The 17,111-nt window shown below is 34.8% G+C and overlaps 2 long non-coding RNA genes across 5 annotated transcripts in view; one reads left to right on the top strand and one right to left on the bottom strand.

The window, feature by feature from the left end:
- Positions 1 to 17,111, top strand: part of LOC142077690 (uncharacterized) — a 73,961-nt gene that overhangs the window by 14,843 nt on the left and 42,007 nt on the right. Inside the window, exon 2 of the long non-coding RNA XR_012671972.1 lies at positions 13,627 to 13,676. This is a non-coding gene — a long non-coding RNA (uncharacterized LOC142077690). The remainder of the gene's footprint in view (positions 1 to 13,626; positions 13,677 to 17,111) is intronic.
- LOC142077691 (uncharacterized) overlaps positions 1 to 17,111 on the bottom strand; it is a 50,876-nt gene that overhangs the window by 13,479 nt on the left and 20,286 nt on the right. Inside the window, exons 5-7 of one of the 4 annotated variants that reach the window (XR_012671973.1) lie at positions 7,859 to 7,950; positions 2,857 to 3,008; positions 138 to 278 (exon numbers count right to left, since the gene is read on the bottom strand). This is a non-coding gene — a long non-coding RNA (uncharacterized LOC142077691). Of the gene's footprint in view, positions 1 to 137; positions 279 to 1,368; positions 3,009 to 7,858; positions 7,951 to 10,826; positions 11,354 to 17,111 lie in introns of those variants that run through there. The other 3 variants (XR_012671977.1, XR_012671976.1, XR_012671978.1) reach the window with 3 other exon arrangements.

Here is a 17,111-nt window from a genome sequence, read left to right as displayed (position 1 = left end):
AAGGAGACTTCATTTACTGCATGAAATTAATTATGCTATTACATACAAAGTCAAATGAATCACACAGTACATATACTGCATTATTTTCATCTTTGCGGTATGATGGAAATAATGAAATCATGAATGTTTGTACTCACGTTCCTATTTAATGCCCTGAGGATAGTGGACATGAGGGTGCTTCAAGTAGTAGTCTGCTGATACCATCTAATTGACTCTGCGTGTCCAAATAATTTGTCCTTGCATTTATGGGGCACATACACACCAGCAATGAAATCCATCTACACAACCACCCAAAGAAGCAGCCAAAAACATCCCAGATGAGTTATTCATGTTCTTTATAAAAATTGGGCAATTAAAAAAACTCTCTGTGCTTTGGCCAACTTAGATGGAAAACTGGGCCATACAAATTAACACACACACAAACCGCATTAAGAAAGCAACCATCTCTTTATACTGTTACTGTACATCACGATATTAGTCTGGAAAGCCCGAAACTATATACAAATATACTTGCTAGTACTCCAGAGAAAATATTTTCTTAATTCTGACATTTTCGTATTTATTTCTCAAAATTGGCCAAAAAACTTCCACACTCTTAAATGCTAACACTTACACTTTCCAACCTATGTCCAACCACAGGATTGTCTTTCTGAAGTACAGTTTCTGCTACTTTGTCCAGTCCAATTGCGGTTATGTTAAACAAGGGGATTACCACCACTTTAAAACATAATTAAATCTGCTAAAATAGAATAACTGAGAATAACTGCATACCCTGTTTTCCCAGTTCTACCTCCAATTATACATTCTCCTGCCAACTTAAATAAATATTGTATCATTCCAGTTTCCTTTTACATGGTTGTTTACCTCACTTAATCAAACTGCATATATCCTTCCTAACCAGCCCTTAATTATTCTTACTGTTTCTGAATGTCTTTATTTAATCTGTAAGTAATATTTTCAAATTATTAAATGATAAATTCATTGGCACCTTTCAAAATGGGGGTTAAATCCTTCTATATTATTATCTCTATATTTTTCTGAAATACTATCCAAAATAGACACAGGCACCTTGCTGGGTGTTGATTTCTGTAGTAGCTGCATTGGGCCTCTGAAGATATGCAGGAAAACTAAATTTCTCATCACAATAAATCCCCTCTGGTTAAGTAAATATTTTCTTTAGTCAGCAAAAATTATTTTTAAACTGTTCAATAAAATATTAAATGGAAAAGCTGAAAATATAGTTTGCATTTTATAACTTCAAACTATACATATAAATGTGACTGTTCAATTACAAAAATTATTAAATTAATATACATGTTGAAAAGCAAGTTCTGAGAAGTAAAACCAGACAACCTTAGATTTAAATTGTAAGTAAAAGGAGCCTTAGGAGTTTTTTCATTTTTCTCAATTTCGTCAATTCATTAGGGCATCTCACAATTTAGAACCATTATTCTCTCTTCACGAAACATCTTGGATCATAAGCTACTTCTTTGACTTTCATGAGAAGTCAAGTCACTCAACTTTCAGGGGCCTTTTTAAAGCATTCAGGGGCCTTTTTAAAGCAGTATTTCACTTCTATCCAGGAATTTATTTTCCTACCCTTGAAAAACAGTGTGAGCTAAACATTCTAAAGTTATTTGCTAGACATGTTCCTCCAAAAGCTTCTCTGACCTATACTATTTTTCTTCTACATAAACTGTATTAATATAAAGTTGCAGTGGTATGTGATTCATAGTCTTGAATAATTCTATCCAAGTTGGCAACAAAATTTCTCCAGATTGGCTTGTATTATAAAGGTTTTAAGACTTTGGTGGTCTCTTTCTAAGTTAATTCTCAAACAGCATAAGTAGATGTCTCCTACTTTAAAAAAAAACATAAGCCAAAGCCAGGTAAATCTAGATGATTCAAGTGCAGTATTAAACAGAAAAGTTATACTGGAATGCCTTGATTCTATATCAAGATAACAAGACAGAGAGAGCTACAAAAGTGAAGGGGTGCTACTTCTCTTACTTAGGTCTTCCTCTCTGGGAGGTTAACTCAGTGAAAGCCACTTGGTTCTCTGTACACTATTCACATTTTTAATACAGCTGCTTCTAATAATTGAAATGTTTCTAATAATTTGAAGGAAAAAGGTACAATAAAATGTCCATTAGCAAGTGTTCACAGCCTTCCCTGTTGCAGACCCAATACAAGAAAAAACACTGGAAGATGAACACTTTAATTTGAAGACTTTAATTACCGGTTGATAGGAATATGTAAGTCCTTAAGCAGCTAACAGATTACCACAGTAATAAATATAAACGGTTTTCTCATCATTCTTCAAATTGAATTTCTTAGAATGAACAGACATACTAGCCAGTATTCTGAATAGGCAAATGATCTTCATTCCTTCAATATCCTTGCTCTCTTATGTTACATATTTTATGCTCTAACAAAAGCATATACATGAATGATTCACATTATAATCAAGTCCATGAATGTTGGTAACATGAACCATACATATTCTTTAATGTTGTTTTTGAGTACAGGAAGATAAAATATCTTGAGGTTTGGAGCAGAAATACAAGTGATACTTTCTAATATCACTAACTAATTTCACTTTAGGGTTCCATTATCACAGCATAGATACTAGGTTTCATTTTTATTACTAACAGGCTTTACTTATCACAGTAAAAATAGGCTGTTAACCACAGAAAGTAAAATTAATCATCAAAGTTCTGGTTTTGTTTAGGAATCAGACTTTTTCAGATATCCTGTCAAATAATAAACTCTACTTATCTATATGTGACTTAAAAGAAACTACATGTGTTTTGAACGTAGAATATTTCCCCGTAATATCTACAAACCTATACATACCTGAAGAGCATGTGCTAGATAGAATTAGAAGCCAAGGCAAAAGGGTATTGACAATGCTGACATCAGCTTCCTGCCCAGAGGATCAAGTAGTGTAAGTAGAGTAACAGTACTGCTTGCATGAACAGGTAAAATGCTTTATCCTTATCGATGATCTGTAAATAGAAATTATATGTATATGAACTTTGAAATTAAAATAAGTGAAAATTAAAATATAGAAAGGCATACAAAATATAAGAATACATCTATTGACAAAAGAAGATACCTACATTTTTATGATTTATCATGTGTTCAGATTATCCAATTTCACCTCCACATTCTGAATTTATTTTTCGAATTACTTCTTAATATTCCAGATTATTTATTGAGTGGGGCCAACAATTATGAAAGAAGATAGATGTAAGAGCATTGTGATGACAGAAACTTTTTGTCTAATCTGTTCTAAATTGCCAGTGAGAAAGGCACTCCAGCATCGCCAGAAAGCCTGGTTCCAGTCTTTAACTGTCCTTGTACTCAGAAGGATTTTCCAAATATGTAGCCTGTTCTTCTTCACTGTAAATTAAGATCATTTTTTCTTGTCCTTCCACAACTGGGTACAAAAGACAATTGATGACCACTTTCTTCACAATAATCTTTAGATGTCAGATTATTTTCCCCGGTCTTCTCTTCTCTAGACTAAACAAATACAACTCTTTCGAAATGTGCCTTATAAATCTTGCTTTCCAAAAACCTTTTCACTCGTGTGCTCTCCTATGGATTCATCTTTATCTGGACTTTGAAATAATTTTCCTTTTCCAGAGTTTATTTTAACACAGAGATACAACAATTTTATTCACTGACTTTTATTCTGGCCATTTTGCATGAGCGTTCTTTGATTTTGCTTCATCTGTAAAAGTAGGTAGTATCAATATTACTTGGAATTTTGTGGTACTCTAGAGCAGTAGGCCACACAGACTCTTGAAACAAAATGCACCTGTCCATCTCTTCAGTAACTTTTTTGGAAATTAGTAATGACACTTAATTTTCTTTGAATAATTCACTTGTTATTTTTTTCCTTTTCTTCAAAGAACTGGATAAAACAGGGATTTTGTATGCCTTCTACTTAGTAATACTGTAACTTTTATTTTTACGCTTAACAGCTAAAACAAGAATTATAATATTTTTAATAAATAAGCAGATAGATGGATGGATAGGCAGGCGGGCATAAATCTAGTTTTCTTTGAGAATCAAACAAGGAAGATTTGACTCAAAGCCTGTATCTCTCTCTATTGTCTCAAAACAGACAATGTCTGCTGAAATGCAGGCAGAAGGATGTTGCTAGTTGAAGTATACTATGGAGTCTCTTTTTGATTCTTACACAATTATTAGTTTGTGTAAAAGTATGTCATGTTCTGCATTGTTTTCAATGAGTTTTGTCTGAATAAAGCAGAAATATTATGGACCAAGAAAAGTAAAACAAAGGATGTAAGATAATAACAGATCAAAGAAGTGCTCTAAATGCTGCAGTGGCTGGCTGTCTTCACATTTATTTCCAGATGCCTGCCTCTAGAGAATCCAGTCTCTTTACTTTTTTTAACCAGAGAAAGTTTATCCTAGGAATCTCCAAATTATTCCCTAGGAAAGAAGAAAAAAAAAAAAAAGAAAAACCAGGCAGTGGTTTGTGACATCTAGCCCAGATTTTCTGCTTCTTTGCTCTACTTCACTTGCAAGACTATGCGACTATACCACAGTCACATATGAAAGTTCTTCTAAGAAGTGGTTTCTACGGTTTGGTTTTGCTTTTTAATATTCATATAGTTTATTCATAGGGTACTTTCATAATGAATTCCTGAAATTTAGTAGTTGTTCTTTGTAATCTAGTTAATCCACCCAACTGCAAAACATCCAAATCCCGTGATACCTAGGTGTACTCTCAATATACTAAATGAGTAAATAGGCTTAAGGCCTCCCAGCAGCCTTACACGCCTGCTCAGAGCCACTCATTCCCCATCTCCGGAAAAGCCTTTTTACAATTCCTCTACCCTTCAGCCAAAATTTTGATGTAGTCATCTCTCCTTGCCGTAGCTTCCAGCAGCTCCTACGTAGCTTTCAGCAGCTCCTAAAAACTATATGTCCCCCAACTCCCTCGGGAAACATAGAGAGGCAAACCCCCAACAAGCGATTATTTAAGCAGGAGTGATGGGCACAGAATGTATTTGCAATGAAGAGAAAAGCAGTTTATGAACACTTCTCTAGCAGACAGTTGTACCTGCACTATCTGCCATAACAGTTTTCAGAATCTCTTTTCATAGAAGCCTTAAAATGACTTTTTTCCTCAAAACGGGAACTACCAGTTCCAGCAGTTCAGACATTAGGTTTAGAATATGCAATGTATGCAGAGAGAAGTAGACAACTTCAAATATTTTGTTTGGTTCTTTCATGTCATTTTCTAAAACTATGCTTGAGGGGATCATAGTATTAGAATTTTATATAATGCATTTGCATTTCAAAATTACAAGGTCATTATAAAAAAGAACACTTTCTTTTTCAGCTAGGTATGTAATATATGTGATAGATCTGCTTCATCTTTTTCTCCACCTATGTGTATATAATTCTACTTTCTTATATTTTTCATTGATGTTCTCTTGCTTTTTTTAATGTAGTTTCTGTTATTTGCAAGAACATATTTCTATTATTTGTAAGAACATAACTCTACTGAAGCCAAAGGTACAGAATCATACATTCATATTACAGAAGTGATTTTTCCCAACATACTTCCCCACTGTGTTGCACCTACGGTTGATGGCAATAAAGCCAGAATAGGCAGTTAGTTCCTCCAGAAAAGCTGCCTGCATTTCTGCAGAACTGCTTCTCCAAGTAAATTATGCTACTTAATCTATAGGTAAATTTATTGCTGAATAGTTGTTATGATGGTCTATTTGCTTCCCAGGGTTCCATTAAGAATTATTTCCTATTAAGAATTGTTTCCAAACACGTACTCCCAATCTTCCTTCTCAACTTCTGGCCATTTTCCTTTGATCGATAGCATCCTAAAATTTTGCCCAATTTATTTATTTCATTTATGTCCTTTATATACTGACTAAATTTAAAATTAGTCAGTATTGTATATATAAAAATTTTAATCACCCCAAATCGCTTTGTTTGTGGATTACATACATTTAGTAAATTTAGCACTTTTTCATGAGAGTGGTTACCTTGTTTGCATTTATGTATTTTCTTTTAAACTACCTGTGACACTATACCAAAATGCCTTGAGCATTATAGGTGTGGTTATAACAGCACTATATAACAGATCTAGTACCTCCTTAATTTTATATATTTACATGTAACATACAAACAAAAATAGTGACAGCTTTCTTCACATAAACCCAATGGCATTGTGATACCTTTCTTGAGTTTGCCACACTTTAGACAGATATTTCAAGCATTGATTTTGCAAAGTAAAGTAGGAAGTAGAGATCCTCAGCATTCACCAGAGGAGCTGACCCCCTTTCAGAATCCACATATAGTTTTCATTTGAGCAGTTTATTTCCGCTCTTTACCCCTCAGTAACCTAAAAGACAATATTCAACTAACGTATTATGTTCCAACATTGTCTGACTTGCCACATTTTCCCTTCCCTTTTTATTTTCTGTCTTCAGACTTAAGCAGTTAATCCCAGGTCACAAAGTAGTCTATGAATGTAATTTTATTTCCCCTTTTGTGCATCCTGTACGTAGTTTTCTAGAAATGATCATGAAAATAACTGGTGACCTCACTAGGTCAAAACATGACCTGGAACCTAATAGTAATTATATCACATACTGGAAGACTGTCCAAGTAATACAGAGATTATGTTAATCCCAAGGTATTATTGCATATCCCTTTTTGAAATCTGTATAAATATTCAGTAAAGCACTTATCCCATCATGTGCATGACAAGGTTCACTATTTTATATTGAAGTGTGCCCACTTCAGCATCAGGTCCTTCTCAAAAGTCTCAGAAAAAAACACCATAAGCAAATGCATTATATTTTAGGCTTTTACCCTACAGGGAGGTCCACATAGGTGGGACCAAAACTGCATTTTAATAATGATCTATTTATCCAAATGGTCATAATATTGACTTTTTTATTGTAACCTTGCTTATTTTGAAAAGAATATTCACTCATCTAACCGGCTTTCCAGTTCCCATTTAAAAATACTTCCCCATCAGCTAAGTACTCTTTTGCCTTTTATTGTCCTCCTTTGACTTTCTTATCAATTTTTCAGATTTTCTACACTTTCTTTCCTTTTTATTAAGTCACACATTACATCCAAATTTACACATTCATTGACAGTTCTGTTCAAGAAACAGTAGTCTGAAAGATACCTATAGATTATTGGTTTTCATGCCATTGCTATTTTAATTTAGAGCAGGCTAGTACAGTCGTAATTATTGCCAACTGGATGTAGTTCATAAGGTTGCATCTGTTTTACTGAGCTAAACAGGGCCCAGGCACATGATTGAGCTCTACCATGTGATAATCCATGCCATTTAACTGTTAGCATGCTCTTTGGTATGCTTTTGGCTCAGGCCAATGAGCACTCAGGTAAGACACAGCAAGATCTGGGGAATAGCATGGGTCAGGGACTTCTTAGCAGGCAGTATGAACGAGGGAGAGCTTCAGGAGCGCAGATGGGTTAGCCACGTGAATGTGAACTGTAATTTGCTACCAACTCTTGACTGGGCTGTGGCCCGTTTTGTTTTCTAGTACAGATGTAATCTAAGAAAGTAAATGCAGCTGAAAATTGGTACAGCGGGGTACCTTCTTATGCTCCCATTACCAAACCTGTGCGAAGGATGAGGCATGGGAGAGGGATAGACCAGCGTTAGGCTGACTGTGACTTCCCTACGGCAGGAGAATTTTCAGTCTGTGAGTAGGAACGGATCTTGGCTACCTTGTGCTACCTCCAGTGGGCAGAACAGGGGTACAGAATCTGGACCCCTTCATCTTTTCAGATACTTTTCTAATTTTTCAATTACCGTTTTTGTTTGTTGTCTCTTCAACTATCTTTTCAAATAAATGATCTGATTTGTAGAGAGTGGTCTCACATTTCCTTTTATTTGGTATTACTCTATTGGAAACAAAGAGAAAAATTAAAAGTTGAAGAAATTTGGAAAAAAAATCAGCTTTCTACTGTTTCTTTAAAACTTTCATATATTTTCAGATTATATTAGCAAAACTATACTAACAAAGCGGCTAATTAGGCTTTCTCAGATAGTATCACATGGTCCAAGCTTTCTTTCTGTTTTATTTTATGTTTGCATGATGGCAAGCTTAAAGTTCCCATTTCCAGTTCCATTTTCTTTTCTCCTACTTTATACTTCACTAAACATTTATTTACAGTGGAATCTTGCTCTTATTGTATTGCAATGTTATTGCTGAACCAGCCTTCCGCTATTACTCTTCAAACTCTTCACATTTCTGTCAGTGATTTTCACGATATGTTTACCCTTTTTCTGGTCTCTTTATTAAACTAGAAGTATTGTACATTCATACGGTCTTCATTTTAGATTTAGTATCTTTTTTTTTCTGATTACTATCAGATCCAGGACTGAATTAACTCTCATTACTTCTTCCAGTTGTTTTAAGTACTATACAAAAATATCCCCTGTAGCCTATTTTGAAACATTTATTGCATATAACTCAAATTCCTCTTTTACAGCTTTTCACACATGTATTTTCATATACATCACAATATATGTATGTATAATATACATATATTATAATATGTGTATATATATCATAATCGTAGAGATCCTCATAATCCTAGAGAAAGTCAAATGAAACAAACCTTCAACACAATCTTCATGGATTTTGCATCTTCCATTTTCACTTGTGAAATTATTTCTGTGTTTGCCAGCCATGTGAATTGCAGGATCTGCAAGCACTGTGGTTGTTTTATAAATTATGCTTCCCTCACCTTATCTTCCTTATATAGCAACAGATAGTTATATTCTCTTTATGTCTTAGCCAGACTTGTTTGTAATGCGATCAAAGAACATTTCATGGAATTTGTAGTGGTACTGCACCTCTCAAGACCACATGTACCTAAGCTGTGTTTATGAATAGAAAGACCTAATTTTTCATTATTTTTTTCCTGCAGGACTTTATAGATGAAGTATGTTTTCACATCTCAATGTAGCAATATTCACTCAACTTTATTCTCCTCTTGCAAGTGTTTCCCTATGGTTACACTTATTCATTTGTTGAAAAATCTTTCCTGTTTTGTTAGTATTTCTAGCTATGCTTTCCTCGCTATTCTTCATATATTAAAAAGATAGACATTTTAACTGGTTGGTTTAACTGAGACATTATCACGCAAAAATTGAAAATCAAAAATACATAAACTTGAGTGTAAAAATAATTTTATCTTCAAACTACAACTCTAAATTTTAGATTAGTAGTACTATTAAACAAGCAATAGTTTTGTAACTTAACAAGCGGTATCAATACAGTACTCTCAAAACCAAAGTCATTTTCTAAAACTATGCTAATTCAAGTCATTTTGATGTATTTCCTTCTAGCAATAATATGCCATTGTTAGAATTGTATTATTTCTCATGATGAGTAAGTCCTTATTCCGTAACCTCTCTACTGTAAAATGAATACAAGTATTAAGTAAGGGACTATTTCCGGATCTGTATTGTATCATATAGTTAATAGAAAGGACAAATCTTCAGAGTAAGCAGTGGTGACTTAACTTTATGCATGCCACTTTATACCATTTGAGGATATACCCCAGAAAATCCTAACAGGTTTTACATAGTTTTTAATATTCTTTCTTTCTTTTTCTATGGATAATTTTCATATGGTTCATTTTTACAAGATTAGTTGCAGTTGATTCATTCTAACAAAAGACTTACTGCTACTACTGTACAACACAAAAACTCATCATCAGTGTAACTGTTTTAGAGATTCCAAATTTCCTCTACTTTCTAATTCTTTGTCTGTGATGTCATCCTCATGCTCAGTAAATGAATCTGGCAAAGAAGGTGCTTTTTTAATGGGCTCAAAATTATGCAAAGTCCTGCTTATAACTACACTAGTTAAAAACTTTTAGGCACCATAAATGACATTCTCAGCCACACCTCCAATCATTTTCTAGTAAGTTACTATTATTACCAGTTCTTGCAAATTACTGTAAGTGTCAGAAGAGGCTTCATATTTTACACATCTAAACTGAAAAGTTCACTATTTATGTTTTATCATGTCCTTGGCATTCCTTTTATTGCAATCCAAAGAATTCAGACTATCTAAAGAACATTTAGTATAGATAATAAAATATATAGGTATCTACCCCTCAGAAAACAGTAACTTTTATTTAATACTTCTGCTATAACAAAGCATAATTTGCAAAAATTGTCCTGATTTTATGGATGTACATCTTTTAGTTGTCTTTTTTTTTTTAAACTTTAACTGCTTCTATTACTATCAATACAAAGCACTCCTTCCATTAGCATTTCTCTTTATCTGCAAATAAAATCTGAAAACTTCTGCCATACCATTTATGAATGCAGCATATTTGCTTTCATTCAGATGCTCTTTTTAAGTTAGCATTCCTATATTGAACAAGTACCATAAGTCTATGTTTTTACAGGAATGTTTATCTCTGTCCATGATTATTATTCCATTAATGTAGGAGGCAAGGTGCTTCGATCCTATGAAGGCACATGTGTCATAAAAAACTTAAAATGCTGTCACTGAATTGTTAAGTTTCTTATCTGGTTTATTGTAACTCCTAAAATAGCAGATCCAGTGTTTAGAAGTAAATATATTCTTGAATATATATGATCATGCTTAAGGCAATATTTTAGGCAAATGGATGCATACATGAAAGAAAAATGGATCGGTATTGAATCAAAAGAGTTAGGAGAGTCCAGTGCAGAAAGGAACAGGAAACTACTTAGGTTAACAAAAGGACCAAAAAAGGGGAGAAGACAGAGAACTCAAGAGAAAGAGAGATCTTTAATAGGTATAAATCAAGAAAATATTACCATAGGGAGGAAGAAAATAATTTCACCTTTTAATAAGTCAGACTTTACCAGTACACAACTTTTTAAATTTATCCCACTTTTTGCAAGTGAGCCATGTAGGACTCAATTTTTAAAATAACGACTAATGCTATATTTTGTTAAATTTAAATGTCTTTAATATGGATTTTATATTCTTCACATTTGATTTTACATTTCTACAAACATCTTTAAATTACAAGTACATTAGGAAACCAGCACATTTTATATGAAGGCAGAAGAACAATACTTCTTGACTATTCAAAACCATCAAAAATTCACAAGTGCCACATTCTTCTTTTTCTATGTCTTCACTACAGTACTATCTCTCACAGAAAATACTGGTATCAGCATCAAAGGAAAGGGTCTACAATCTTCCCCATCAGAAGTTAGGACAATACTCTCAACATGGAAGGTAGGATGGTCAGAGAGGTAGCAAGTGAAAAGCTTCAGAAGAGATGATAGCTAAAAAGAGTCAGGAAAAAGAAAAAAAAAAACAGGGAAAGATAAGACAACAAGATTCAAAAGGACAGGAAAAAACAAAATACACAGGAAATATCAACAGTAACAATTGTGCTTATTCATTTTAGAAACAATACGAGAAGAACACTGACAGAAAAAGTGAGGAATAAGGCAGCCATTCTTAAAAAGAAAGAGGTCTACAGAAAAGACCTAGTAAGGTGTGAAATGCTCAGTTATTCCTCTCTTAAGGTGACAGGCCACTCACTTAACTTTAGTTTGAGCTAGTCAGTTCAAAGCAGGATTCCTGTGAAGTCAGTAGACTGAAACGGGCACCTCCAGAGGGCGATTCATCCCATCCTAAGGTCTGAATCTTAAAACCCTGAATCACTTATTCGAAATGTAATTAATTTTGTGAAGTTCACTAGGTATTTGTGAACCTAGCAGCGTATCTTTAAGCTGAATAATTATGGATAACAACATTTGGATTAAAATAATATGAGAAACAGCATATTTTCAACTTCCTTTACTCTGAACAAAAAAAATTTACTAATGACTTTCATCTGCACAGAACATGTAATAGGTTTGTGCTGCATAATATTTTTTTATTACCATACATTACTCATGTTCACTATACTGAGCACAAAAATGAAGTCTGACCCAAATAAAAGAAAGTTTGCTTTTCTATTAGGACTAATTATGTACTACTGGGGCTTTAAGTTTATCTGCTCTAAGTAAAAATCAAAGCCTGACATCACTGGGATTCTATATTCTATTAAGACCCGATTCACGAAGTATCACATTTAACTGATACTTAAAATGGCATTCCTGATATTTCAGTAATTTGTTACTAAATACAGTAAATACTGCTGTGAAAAAAATGCTGAAATCCTATGTCACAGTCATGGATACTTACATTATAATGGTTATTTTATATGAACTATAATTAAATACAAGAGTCATGAGTGAAGAGCTGGTTTTAAAGTTGGTATATAGCCCAGTCTCTGTGCAGGAAGCTTCAGTGTGGAGCAGGTCTTTGGGGACAACTTCTTCATACCACCTTCACCAGCTTGCCAGCCCAGACTCAAAAACAAGACTCTGCTCTTACAGAACTGCAGTACCACAGCATAAATAACCAGAGAAGAGGATGGGAAAGGGAGCTTTCCTCCTGGGCACTGATCTGGGGGCTGGAATATACACCAAAGGGACAGTTCACAGTCTGCACTTTCTTGTTAGTACGGAAAGTCTGAGAGACATAATCGTGAGACTGTGCAATTCATACCTCATTGGAGACCTATGCATACAATGGTCTTCCATTAATGACTATTTCAGAATACAGTCATCCTGATACTGCCTATTACATGAGGACAACACAGAGTTGTCAGTTACAATGCAATTAAAAAGACATCTTTAAAATCTAAACATTGGTCCACTTGACATGTGATTTTGCACTGAAGAATTTATATGATCTAAACAATTCTAGAGTGATGCGACATAAAATAGTGTAACGCTAATGCAAAACAACATAACAGTAAGGGCTAATTATAAAATACAGCATGAAGTATCTTATTTAGAACTTCTAGAAGTTTTATCTGCATTTAATTTCATTTCCCTTTTAGAATGAACATAAAGAGTAAATCTATGTCAGGTTTTCAGTATTCGTATCTTCATGGATGCCCTTAAAAACTGCTGCCCAGTGACACAGACACTGCACGGGAAAGGGAACCCTATCATACAGCAATTTATAGTGTAATTCTTATGCAGACCTCTCTCTCTCTATCAGCAGAAATTAATACATTACCTTTCAAAAAGTAGATGTTACCACTCCAAAATTATTTGTGGATTGGCACCATAAGGCCTCTCTCTGCTCCCCCCATTTTCACTCTTTCTGTCCCCTGTCAGCAATGGGGCAGTTTTAGAGGGGATGCTACTCTCCTGTACATCAGCTCAGGGCTCAGTTACACTGAGGTGTTGCTCAGGTGGACAGTAAAGGCCTTTTATGCATAGCACAAGTGAATATAAGAAAACGGGAGGTCCCTAGCTCTGTATTTAAAAATAAACAAGTTTTTAGCATGGTAATTCATGAAGACTGGTTATAGTCACTATATAAATATTAGTTAACTGCTCAGTTTAAAAAAGACATCATTTCCCTAAACATATACTCCGCTATAATACCATATATACTCATGGGAATCATGCAGTAACTAAGCACATAAACGAACAAATTACAGAATTAAACTTTTTTTGCCGATTTCCTAATTTATTTTATTTTATTACAGCTTATGGATGAAATCCACACACTGATGTCTAACCTGTAATGAAAGCCAATGTAAGTAATCCATTGTTCTACAGCTACATTTGGTTATGAATTAATTGACTTTGCCTAGTCCTGTTGAATAATGATTAATTAACAGTTTCAATTTTCAATTTCAGCATTATTACAATTAGGTTTTCCATACAAATTTTGCCTCTCTTAAGTGTTATTACCTGCCCGCCTGCCCGTGCCCTGTCCCAAATGCTAGTGATTAGAATTAACTATAGAAATATATGTAAAAAAACTGGCTTTGATTTTTTGATATCTAAGAGTGTTTTTTTTAAGAGCTAACTTAGGAAGACAGAACATTGGGGCAGTCATCATTTTCTAGTAGGATAATGGATTCTGTGATTCAGGTTGGCTCTGAAAGTCAATTTAAAGCCTTCCTTAGAAGCAACCATGCTAAAGCAAAAATGCACAAAGAGTAAAGTACAGCTCAGCACAGCAGTTAGTCAGAAAGCTGAAGTCTCAATCTGTTTTCCATGCAAGCATAAAGCATAACATATCTGAGCACTAAATACAAAATATTAGTGTAAATACTTACCTGACTCCTCCCTTTTCATCCTATTGTTTCTCCTACGCTCATTACATTGTTTTTCATCTTTCCCTTCCTTCTGTAAAGGAAAATAATTTCCTCCTCTCCATTTCAGTTTCTTCCTTTCACATTTGCTTTTTCCTACTCACCTGCAGAGTTTCTGAAATTCCAAAGTTTAAAAGGGCTATGGATCCAATCCTGGAGTGAAATACCAAGTCTTGAAAGCTTTTAGCATGGCTGAAGATCAATGACTTAAAATTTAAGTGTGTTCTCTCATTTCCAACAAAAATATAAAATCACCAGAATAAAGTTTAGCGATCAAAATCTATTTAGACTGTAATCTTAGAATGAAATCATCATTCTGTGAAGAGCTCTGCTCATACAGCAAAACATAACAGCGATTTTTACTGATTTGGAACTGTATTATTATCTCTGATACCTTATTTTTATGCTTAGCTGTTATGAGAAGCACATGTCCACTTCTCTCCTTTAGTAGCCATTTTAAATGATGCACTGAATGCTTCAACAAATGAAATTATTCATGTCTTTAAATACTTTATAACCAGCTTATGATATTTAGAAGGAGATAAAAATAGCTAGAGTTAAGACTAGCATATTGTACACAAATGTAAATATTTTTTCTCCTGTAGCAATTTATAAAAAACATTTATTACCTGTATCCATGACATACATTTCTAGATGCCAGCTCTTCTGAACACAAAATCCATCTTTCAAGATTTTTTCAAGTAACTTAATAGCCATTATATCAAATGTTGTTTCACACATAGTATCAACATTTGATGTTTCACTGACATGATAACAGAAAGTCAGCTCAGTATAAGTTACTTTGTAGAGCATAGTGCCAAAACTTCAAGGTGTTACCTCTCAGTAATCATGAACTCCTGCAGTCTTTAAAGATAAAATGACATATGACAAGCAACAAGAGTAGAGCCAATTTTCAGGGACCAACATGGACTAACTAAAAGAGTGATCTCTATATCCATTATAAAAATCTGCCCAAGAAACACCAAAATAGTTTTCCATGAAAATGTACCCTCTAACAATAAAAAAAAAGTATGCTTTATTTTATTTTATTATTGTTATGGTGATCTTGCTACCTAACCTATTTATATTGTCAGGTGCTGAAAGGCTTATTAATTAATTACTGAATTTGAAACTTTTACAGAAATCATACTTCTGGCTAGCTAAGTTTAGTCATAGACACAAGTATGCAAACATGTATTAAGAAGGAAAACTGTTAAATAAAAGCTTAAGACTTATGAAAAGATCTGTGCCAAAAAAAAACCCCGGCGTTTAAAAAAACCCTTGCATTTTGGGGGGATGCCCTAAGACATCAGCTTTCAATCTTTCTGGAGACTCTTTAGTCTTCATGAACAACTTTTAAGGGATCTGCAAAATAATAATTAAGAAAAGCAGCCATCCTGTCAGTAAGATTCAACTTATCACCAGTAGGTGCAATCATCCACAGGATTTATTTATTTATTTATTTTTAGGAAAGTCATAGATCACAGAAAAATGCAAATCAAAGGGACCAGGCTCTAGAAATCCAGGATTTTTTCTGCTGTTTAGTAAGACAAACATTATCTAAAAAACGGTAATTCATCATGTGGAAAAAATCATCACATTCTAATGAGTACTACATGAAAAGGGGAAAAAGAACAAAAGAATTCATCTGTGACCAGCAGATTTCAAATGATGGGACATGTCCCACTTGGAGAAAATGCAAACTGTACGTTGGAAAGGAGAGGCATTATTATTTTGCACCCAGCACTTCCACAGCATCTCATTTGAGTCCCTTTTTACTCGGCACTGGTGAGACCACACCTCAAATACTGTGTTCAGTTTTGGGCCCCTCACTACAAGAAAGACATTAAAGACATGGAGGTGCTGGAGCGTGTCCAGAGAAGGGCAATGAAGCTGGTGAAGGGCCTGGAGCACAAGTCTTATGAGGAGCGGCTGAGGGAACTGGGGTTGTTTAGCCTGGAGAAAAGGAGGGTGAGGGGAGACCTTACCGCTCTTTACAACTACCTGAAAGGAGGTTGTAGCGAGGTGGGGGTTGGTCTCTTCTCCCAAGTAACAAGCGATAGGACGAGAGGAAATGGCCTCAAGTTGCGCCAAGGGAGGTTTAGATTGGATATTAGGAAAAATTTCTTCACCAAAAAGGTTGTCAAGCACTGGAACAGGCTGCCCGGCGTATTTAAAAGACACGTAGACATGGCGCTTAGGGACATGGTTTAGTGGTGGACTTAGTAGTGTTAAATTTATAGTTGGACTCAATGATCTTAAGGGTCTTTTCCAACCTAAATGATTCCATGATTCTATTCCATAATTCGTCTATCTGCACCTGCAGTGCAGAACCTCATAGGCAGGAGGCAGAAGAAAGTATAGTGGGACAGAAGAGAAGCTTTAGATGGGAGGGATTTGTGGGACCATTTGTATATTTGTGTGTAACTGTTCCTGGAGTAAGCAGGAAAGTAGGTTTTCCACTTAAAAGGGTCATGTGCAGGAACTGGAGAAGAAGCTGGGGTTCCTGAATACACAGGGAAGGGTATAGCTAGGGCAAGTGTGGAGTGAGCTAGATTCAGATAGAGAGCTGTAGCCATGTTCTGTCCTAAAGTGACTTCCAACTGACCCCAATATATTTATCCAACTGTGATCTCTCCAACTCTTATAGAAACCCTGTTCTGATCCCTATTCCAAATTCTCTGTTCACATACACTCACCCCCAGTCCTACCCATACACCCCATCACTGCTTCTGTACCCATATGCCTTGCCTAGACTCATGAATCCCTCTCTCTTGTCACAGATGACACCAGGAAATAATCTTTATCCACACTACAGCAGAAATCGCTCTCCTCTCCCTTACATGTTCCTTTCTGATGCAAGGCAAAGA

The sequence above is a fragment of the Calonectris borealis genome, chromosome 1 (assembly GCF_964195595.1).
Source record: "Calonectris borealis chromosome 1, bCalBor7.hap1.2, whole genome shotgun sequence".
Classification (NCBI taxonomy): Eukaryota; Metazoa; Chordata; class Aves; order Procellariiformes; family Procellariidae; genus Calonectris; species Calonectris borealis.
The sequence above is the reverse complement of the archived record's forward strand: the minus strand, read 5'-3'. Positions and strand labels throughout refer to the sequence as shown.